The sequence below is a fragment of the Sinocyclocheilus anshuiensis genome, unplaced genomic scaffold, assembly GCF_001515605.1.
Source record: "Sinocyclocheilus anshuiensis isolate Anshui unplaced genomic scaffold, SAMN03320099.WGS_v1.1 scaffold62, whole genome shotgun sequence".
Taxonomy (NCBI): Eukaryota; Metazoa; Chordata; class Actinopteri; order Cypriniformes; family Cyprinidae; genus Sinocyclocheilus; species Sinocyclocheilus anshuiensis.
The window spans coordinates 1,414,056-1,423,838 of NW_015544180.1; the positions used below are offsets into that span (position 1 = coordinate 1,414,056).

The 9,783-nt window shown below is 35.1% G+C and overlaps 1 protein-coding gene across 1 annotated transcript in view; it reads left to right on the forward strand.

Annotated features, from left to right (window-relative positions):
• Positions 1–3,747: 3,747 nt before the first annotated feature.
• The window catches only part of LOC107696363 (monocyte to macrophage differentiation factor-like), a 30,261-nt gene continuing 24,225 nt past the window's right edge, over positions 3,748–9,783 (forward strand). The window contains exon 1 of the mRNA XM_016496662.1: positions 3,748–3,825. The gene's annotated coding sequence lies outside the window, so the exon portion shown is untranslated. The remainder of the gene's footprint in view (positions 3,826–9,783) is intronic.

Genomic DNA, 9,783 nt, shown 5'->3' on the forward strand with positions numbered 1-9,783 from the left:
AATCGATTTGTGGTCCAAACTGACCGACTCATTGAAAGGAATCGACTAGAATCAACGATTCTTTTGCGATTAAAAAAACAATCGATTTGTGGTCCAAACTGACCGACTCATTGAAAGGAATCGACTAGAATCAACGATTCTTTTGCGATTAAAAAAACAATCGATTTGTGGTCCAAACTGACCGACTCATTGAAAGGAATCGACTAGAATCAACGATTATTTTGCGATTCAAAAAACAATCGATTTGTGGTCCAAACTGACCGACTCATTGAATGGAATCGACTAGAATCAACGATTCTTTTGCGATTAAAAAAACAATCGATTTGTGGTCCAAACTGACCGACTCATTGAATGGAATCGACTAGAATCAACGATTCTTTTGCGATTAAAAAAACAATCGATTTGTGGTCCAAACTGACCGACTCATTGAAAGGAATCGACTAGAATCAACGATTCTTTTGCGATAAAAAAAAAACAACCAGAGCACTTTGCAGTCTAATTTGACTCATTTATTGAAAGGATCCAATAGAACTTTTTTTTTTGGAAACTGATTCTACAATTAGCCTAATAATTGTAAAATTGAACTTTCATGAAAACAATTCAGGGAACTGGGAGAGAGGAAAAATGTATTTGCCACCAGAGTAAACGCACAGATAAAAAAATCAAATAAATAAAGTCTGAGCGACGTTATCAAACCTGATCCTGGAAGCGGGAGGTAAAACATTCGTCGTCTCTCTTTCTGGAGTTTGGCACCACAGACAGGACAGACTCCACCCGCACCTCTGAATACACAAACTGATATGGCATAAAACATTTAATTCCTGCTTATTCGTTATATAAATGTCTGACTCCCTGAAAAACAGCTTGTGATTTCAAAATGCATGCACAGATGTTTTGGTGCCGCTGTGTCTCAGATTTTTCTCTTATCAGTTTGATAATGTCAGCAGAGTGAATGAAGGCAACAATCTGTTCTTCAGGCCGAGAGCCATCAGAGATCCTCTAATTATTAACAGTCATTACTAGTAGTGCTCATATTAATGTTAGTGATGTGATTAAACCTCATTAAAGTATTAAAATGTCATGTTCAGTGGCTTTTGCATCTAAAAAATTACTTTCTGGATGTATAACATTTCATGAACTCGTTGTACTTTCAATGCAGCATCGTGAATAAATAATACAAGAGTATAATTCTATTTCAGAAGCGCTTATATCTGCTCAAAGCAGATTCACGTGTTCTTGAAGAGTGAGGCCTGCATTATTCAGCCCTGAGCTCTTCTGCCCTCTGCTGCTCAGAAGAGACATTGCACTGAATTTGACCTGCTGTGCAGTGCTGTCACGGTCAAAGATTTGCTTTAGGAATAAGATTATTCATATCTTACATACGAATTTCACCAGTTCTGATCTGTAAATTCATATATTTATGTCTGTCTCTTGCTGTTTGTCAGATTTAAATTCAGATTTTGCTTTGCTAGGCCTTGCATTGCTAAAACATTTGCACCATGTCCCATTTATTTTCCCCTGATGTAATTAGCAATGAGAGACTGATATGATTAACACGGTATGATGGTTTTCAAATTAGTTTTTTTTTTTTTTTTTTTACTCTGTTTAAAGAATATCAGGTAATTTGCATTTGTCCATTCATTACCATAACATTGTAAAATTCAAATTCAACTAAATTATTTTTATTCAAATTAATATAACTCAAATTCACCAAAGTAGTCTTTTTTTCTACAATGTGTTATGCATTAGAATTTATCTTTGTCCCTGAACAGGAAACATTTAAAGTGATTAGTTAATTTGATTGCTGCATTCTTTTTTTTATTTTTTCTTATTTGTGTTTTCTAATTATTTATTTATAGTGAATAGTTTATTTAATTGCTAGTTTTTTTTTTTTTTTTACATAAGTTCGCATTTTAAATGTCAGTTTGTTATTTTTAGATTTTAGGGCCATTTTTTATTTATTTATTGCATTTTGGAGCCTTTAGTTGCATTTTAGTTCATGCTCAGTTTTTCTTTCATTGTTTGTTTGTTTGTTTGCATTTTCAAGCCTTCAGTTGCATTGTAGTTTAGGCTCAGTTAGGGCTAGAGTTATTTCTGTTGTTTTAGTTGAGGATGATAACATTGTCTCCGGTGGTGGTGTGTTTCTATGTCGTGTGCCTGACAGATTAGCGTGAACGCTGCTAAAACAGATGGTTCAGTCCCTCCTCACAATCAAGATTAGGATTACACACACACACACACACACACACACACACACACACACACACAATCAGTGTGTCTTAAAGACATGAAACACAGAAAACAATAGCAACAAGGCCTTATCTCCATCAAAACCAACCAATAACTACAACCTAGATTTCAGGCTGCAGTAATGTTTTGCTGGAGTCAATAGAAAACCAATTATATCCATTTATGCATTTATGCATGTGCATATGCGTACAGTGATTTTAGTGCATGTATGAAGTCACTTCTCAACAAGATTTATGTACTAAATAAATGCAGTTCTTTTGAGCTTTATATTTATCCAAGATTTATGAAAAATTAAGCATTTCACAGTTTCCACAAAAATATGAAGCGGCAACTGTTTTCAACATTGATGATAATCAGAAATGTTTCTTGATCAGCAAATCAGCATATTAGAACGATTTCTGAAGGATCATGTGACACTGAAGACTGGAGTAATGATGCTGAAAATTCAGCTTTGATCACAGGAATACATTACATTTTACAGTGTATTCAAATAGAAAACAGTTATTTGAAATTGTATCTATTTTATGATTTTTACTGTATTTTTTAATAAATAAATGCAGCCTTTAAAACAAAGGTCTAACCGACCCCCAAACATTAGGCCTAGTGTCTATATCTGAATATGGAGCTACTGTATTACTTGTATCTTTTAGACTCGGCTCCTGATTTCTTCATCCAGTCTTGTTCTACATACTGAAGAAGCCAAAGGTAAGAAGTCTGCCGTGGATTAAAGTATTTTTAGACCCAGACACTGTTTTAATTGTCAAACACCACCCGTTTTATCTTTCTTTGTCCGTCAAACACTGTATTTCAGGGTGCTGTTATGCACAATTTTTATTTTGCCCTAATATGCAACTCATCTGCAAACGCTTTGGCAGTACAAACATGTTTGTGATGCCAAGAAAACACATTAAAACTGAAATAGGATATAAGCTGCAAATGCTCTGGCGATACAAATGTACGATTAGTCAATGTGCCAATAACGCACATTAAACTGAATTGAGAGACAGACAGGGAAGGAGATTTGTGTCAGCTAATCCCTCACAGGTCTATCTGTACTGAGACACGGCTCACACTCCGTCTCAGTCCTTCACCGTCCCGCCGCCACCATGAGCTTCATCGCTGATGATGTGGAGATAGACCCGGTCACCCTCAACCTCATCATCCTGATCGCCAGCTATGTCATCCTCCTCCTCGTCTTCCTCATCTCCTGCATCCTCTATGACTGCCAGGGCAAGGATCCCACCAAGGAGTACGCTCCCGACCCCGTGCTCAATGTCAACCCCGCTCCCATCCGGCTGGTGGTCATGCAGAGTTCGCCCGCTAATGCCAGGTGGGACCAAAACAAGATGGTGACCACTTACGATCGTCCTGGTGCCGAGAAAAAGAGTACTTTGGTCTGACAGGCTGGAAGCAGACGGACTGATAACAGCTGCTCAACAGCACACGTTATCTTTTCTATCTACTGTACATACGGGTATCAGTCATTTTATAACTTGCATAAAACATATTTTTTTAACTCTTAATAACTTCTGTGCACGATTTAATCGTGTCAGGATTGGATTATCAGGAGCAACGGTGAGTAAACAACAACAAAACATCTATCTCACCTGTTTTTCTTGAACAGCTTTGAGATTCAGTGGAGAACAAAAAGAGGTTTGTTCTCGTTCTGGGACCAAAAGTCTCAGTATGAACCTAAACGATTCTTCCAGGAGTTAATGATTTGAACATTAAATTCATGCACTGTAATAATAAATCTGTGAAATTTTACGGTAAAGAAATCAGCAGCTTGCCAGAACTTTACCATTAACTATAGCAACATTTTAGGACAGTACTTAAATTTATGGTAAATACCGGTAAGTCTCACGCTGGGGATTGTGGGAATGTCAATTTAGGATTTTTCACTAATGATGGTTCGCATTTACTTCCAAATTCTGTACATTTAACAACATTGCACTGTAAAATTACTTAAAGCGTTCCCTCAGCAACTTTTACTAACGGTTTTTTTTTTTAAGTCAAGGACAAAACGTTCTTAAAATAATGTGTATGGAACATCCTACAGCATTGCACTGTAAAATTACTTAAAGCGTTCCCTCAGCAACTTTTACTAACGGTTTTTTTTTTAAGTCAAGGACAAAACGTTCTTAAAATAATGTGTATGGAACATCCTTATAACTTTATTAATATTTGACATACATTCTCATAATGTTGAGAGAAAACATTCTTAAACAACATTCTTGGAACGCCCCTATGATGTTATTTGTACTAAATGAATGTTCCAAGAAACGTTTTTGTAAGCTTTAAGTAACTTTATAATCATGACTAAAAAAACAGGTCATTTTAACATTCTTAAAATGTTACAAACAAAGTTCAAATAACGTTATACTTCGGGTAGAAATAACATTAGTAGGACATTTAAGAAACCTTTTAGTCCCTTTTAAATTTTAATCACAAACAAAAAATGCAAATGTAAACATTCTTAGAATATAAACAACGTTTAAATAATGTTATATTTCGGGTGAAAAGGTTAGTAGAACACTATAAGAAACATTTTGTAACATTTAAATAACATTCTAATCACGACAAAAAAAATGTATTACATTCTTAGAATTTTAAAAAGGTTCAAATAATGTTAGTAATTTTTAAATAAAGTTACACTCTAAAAAATGCTGGGTTGAATACAACCCAGTGCTGGGTAAAATAGGGACAAACCCAGCAATTGGGCTGTTTTGACCCAGCGGTTGGGCCAGCATTTTTTAGAGTGTAGTAGAACACTGTAAGAAACGTTTATGTAGCATTTAAAACTGGACATTTCAACCGCTTTAGAAACGTTAAAACAATGTCCCCACATTTTCATAACCTAAATTTGTTACCTGGGCCGTTAGTTAGGGAACTTATTAGCCAATTAGCAGGTGATCACTGTAGAGTCTTTTACATTACAATTACAAACATTTTTAGCGAACTATTGGCCGTTTCTGGAGAAACACCCGAGACAGAGCTGGCACTTAACTGTGATGTAACAGACAATGTCATTAAGTCTCCTGACCTATAAAATAGCAACTTCTGAGCAATTCAGAGTCTTTTTCTGAACATTTGATCCATGAATCAGTGAAATGGAGGTCAGGCGTTTCTGCGAAGTGTGCCAGTGATTGGTTTATGAACAATTATTTAAGACAACATCCTGCATCTACTCTGAGTTGACGGCTCACACACATTGATCTCATTGGTTTGTGGATTAGATTATCCATCAGCAAAACCACGGCTGAGGTTGTTTAGAGGTTAAACTGAAACTTTACATAAAACGCATCAATGTTTTTGTTTGGGTGTGTCGTGAGGGTTTGACTCGCTGTTTTGTCACAGAGGTCTTGACCCCATTAGCCGCTGAGCTTTTCGTCATGCTACTTCATACTTACTAGCTATTTTTACACTTTGGTTTCTCAGAGGGGAGACGCTTAAACAAATGCAGGACATATATTACAGGATTATATATTTATAAATGCCTTCCTCCAGAATGATTCTGAAAGATACATTTTAGATATGCAACTAATTTTGTTAATCATTTTGTCTGATTATTTGTTGGTGGAATGAAGCCACATTTTATGTTTTAAAATGAAAATCTATTTATTCTATCTTGTCCTACAAACAAAGTGAAGGCTATAAAATGAGTAAAAATTTCAATATATGCGAGACATTATATGCAAAAAAATATAATAAGCAATCATACAATTAATAAAATATTTAAATCATAACATAAAAAATATAATGGAATTATAACAAAATAAATCTTCCAGTATAAGAGACCCAACTAATTCATTAGTCAACTGCTGTCAGTATTGATTATTTATTGATTAGTAGCTGCAGCCATAATTAATTTACTTAATTTAATTAATGTTTTTTTTTCTCTCAGTAGTAACACTGTACTATTGAAAAGTTTGGTCAGAAACAAAGTGAAGGCTATAAAATGAGTAAAAATTTCATTATATGCAAAAAAATATAATAAGCAATAATACAATTAATAAAATATTTAAATCATAACATAAAAAATATAATGGAATTATAACAAAATAAATCTTCCAGTATAAGAGACCCAACTAATTCATTAGTCAACTGCTGTCAGTATTGATTATTTATTGATTAGTAGCTGCAGCCATAATTAATTTACTTAATTTAATTAATGTTTTTTTTTCTCTCAGTAGTAACACTGTACTATTGAAAAGTTTGGTCAGATTTATTTTTTAATAAATTGATACTTTTAATACATTAAAATATAATGTAACATGGTTTTCACAAAAATATGAAGCAGCAAATGTTTTCAACATTGATAATAATGAGCAAATCAGCATATTATAATATGTTTCTATAGAATGATTTCTGAAGGATCATGTGACACTGAAGACTGGAGTAATGATGCTGAAAATTCAGCTTTGATCACAGGAATAAATTACATTTGAACATATATTCACATAGAAAACACTTATTTGAAATTGTAATAATTTTTCACAATATTACTGTTTTTACTGTATTTTTGATCAAATAAATGCTGCCTTGGTGAGCAGAAGAGACTTCTTTCAAAAACGAAAAACATTTTTTTACTAACCCCAAACTTTTGAACAGTTGTATAACTAGTTAGGCTACTATTGGTGGAAATTATGGCTACCATGGGACATTTCTGTGTGTAGGCCCTAATGCATAATTTATACAAATAAAGCATTATAAAAATACTTGCCAGCTCACAGCGGTGTTGATTAGATAGGATAATTTAACACAATCATATCTGTAGAAGTTTATCGTTATCGTACCATCATTGACACAACATTGTTGTGTTTCCATGTTTTATGGGGACATTCCATAGGCGTAATGGTTTTTATACTGTACAAACTGTATATTCTATTGCCCTACACCAACCCTACCCCTAAACCTACCCCTCACAGGAAACTTTGTGCATTTTTACTTTCTCAAAAAAACTCATTCTGTATTTAACGTAAAGATAACAGAAGATAGCGCTGTGTCCCACTAACACATGTACGAAGATCCCTTACCCGTTCAAAACCAGACACATATACTTTCGGTTTCATTTCCATTATGACAATTACTCATCAAACTATTTTATGGGGCCTAGCAAAATACAAGCAAAGTTTTAGCATTAGCTCTGTTAGCTAGAAAAGCGTTTTGCTTGGTGTTATTTTTAATGCAAGGGAACAACATAACTGACGTCTCCACAGGGATAAACACATCTGGGACAGAAATAGGGCCAAGGGAGCACGTCTGATGTGGGCCGATCCTGAGAGGTTCTGTCAGTGCTGTCAGGAGACAGACAGAGAGGATTCTGGGAGGTCAGCGCTGTGTTTGGGGCTCCGGGTCGGGCAGTGTGTTTGTCCCGGCTCTCGGGGATATTATTTCAGCTTTCTCCTCTCAGGTGGCCCCTTTTATTATGTCCCCGTGGTTCCTATCTTACAGTCCATGAAAGAGTAATGAGAGATGTTTCCCTCAGAGAACACGCGCTGCGCAAAACTATCTGGGTGTAATTTCATTTTCTAGTCCCTCTGGAACTTTACCACAAGACAAGGTGAAAAATATTTTTAATTTGGGGACCTGGATCTATGGGTAGTCTTTTATAATGAGAACATTAGGTTAGGCTACGATACTGTTAGAGTATATATATATATATATATATATATATATTGTTCAGAGAACATTCAGAAGTAACTTTTTTTATAACTTAATGGGAGCATTAGCAAAACGTTCTTAGAACATATTTTTGTTGGCTCCGTATGTTAATGTTTATAGACAGGAACAGAAGATTTGACTGTAGAGAAATACGTCATGAAAGATTACAAGGAGGAAGAGAAGGATCAGCTTTCCTGTTAGTGTCTTAGTGTAATTCCCCCGGTTTATTTAGCTCTCTCTACTTCCTCTACACTGTAAAAAATGATTGTGATTTTAATAGTAAAAGACTGTAAAAATGCTACAGTAAAAACCTGTTAACTGGTTAACAGTAAGTTTCCATAATATGTTCGGTGAATAAATTTAATTACATTTAACGTAATTTACGTAATTAATGTAAAAATACTTTTTTTGGAAGTGAAAAAGAAATAGTCATTGTATAATTTACAGTGAAAAAACGTAAATTGACACTCCCAGAATTCCCTGCATGACACTTCATAGTTTTTTTTTACGGTGAAGTTCTGGCAACCACAGCTGCCGGTATTTTACCGTAAATGTCACTGATTTTTTTTTTACAGTGTAGCCACACTGGACTCATTGTAGCATCAAGAGTTTGCTGGTTTCTGAGAGCTGGGCTGTGTTGGTTTTGACCACCACGCAATGATTGCAATTTCCATAAACGCACATGGCTTCTAAGGGCCTCTGTCATTGTTTCTATGTGTGCATTACAGAAGAGGTTAAGCTGAAGAGGGCTGCCGTGGATTTATGTGGATACGGTTATCTTGCATTTGCCTAAGAGACTAAAGCACACATTATCCAATCGCTCTTACGTTTAGACATGCTTGGGTTGGTGTCATTTAAACTCATACTCTATCTTGTCCTCTATCTGTCCTGCAAATAAAAATCACAGGTTTTCAGGACTTATTTATTTATTTGCTCCAATTTTGCTTGCAATATTTTTTTATTGTTTGATGCATGTGGTTGCACTTCTCGGTTCTATTTTTCCGGTGCATTGTGGGATGTAACAGCACCACAGGAAAGAACCATTCTGAGGAAGTGTTTAAACGCAGACATATGGCCACTGTCAGAATTGAGTAAAAATCATTATAAGAACATTTTGCAAACATTCCCATTAAGTTCTGAAAATGTTATTTCAGAATGTTCTCAGAGTGTTCAAAACGTCTAATTTGTAAAAAAAAAAAAAAAAAATTTTTATGTTTTTCTTGGTTATGCAAATCTTAAGAAACATTCCAGTTTACTTTACTTTACTTATGTAAAAACATTTGAAAAAACCTTAAAAGAACATCCAACTAAAACGTTACAGAAAAAAGTACCATGAACGAAGTATTTGTGCTTAGGTTTTCAGAACATTATTCTTAGAACATATTTTTCTTAGAAGCCATATAATCAGATGACCTGGCAAATATTTAAAGTCTGAGGCAATTAGACCTACAGTCAGACAGGTAAATCTGTCTGTAGTGCAGTTAATAGATCTCGCTACTGTCGTCATGGTACTGAATGATTACCATATTAGGATTCAACATCAGTAGCCTACTCTAAGGAAACCTACGCTTTATGCTAGCACCAATGAAAAACTATTTGACAACTTCTTCGACACTGACTTCTTCTCAATTCAGTTAACAGCCTTACATAAATGTTCTGTGACATCTAATGCCATTGCTGCTGGTTTATGTAATGTTGCTTCTGGTCCCTGAGCCACGTCCTCTTCCTCCAAAAACAGTTTCACAATAATATTGGGCAAGTTTGCCTTCAGCATTAGTTGCAACACGTGTTCCGGGAATCGACACGTGTGTGTGTGTGTGTGTGTGTGTGTGTGTGTGTGTGTGTGTGTGTTTACACACAAAAAATCGT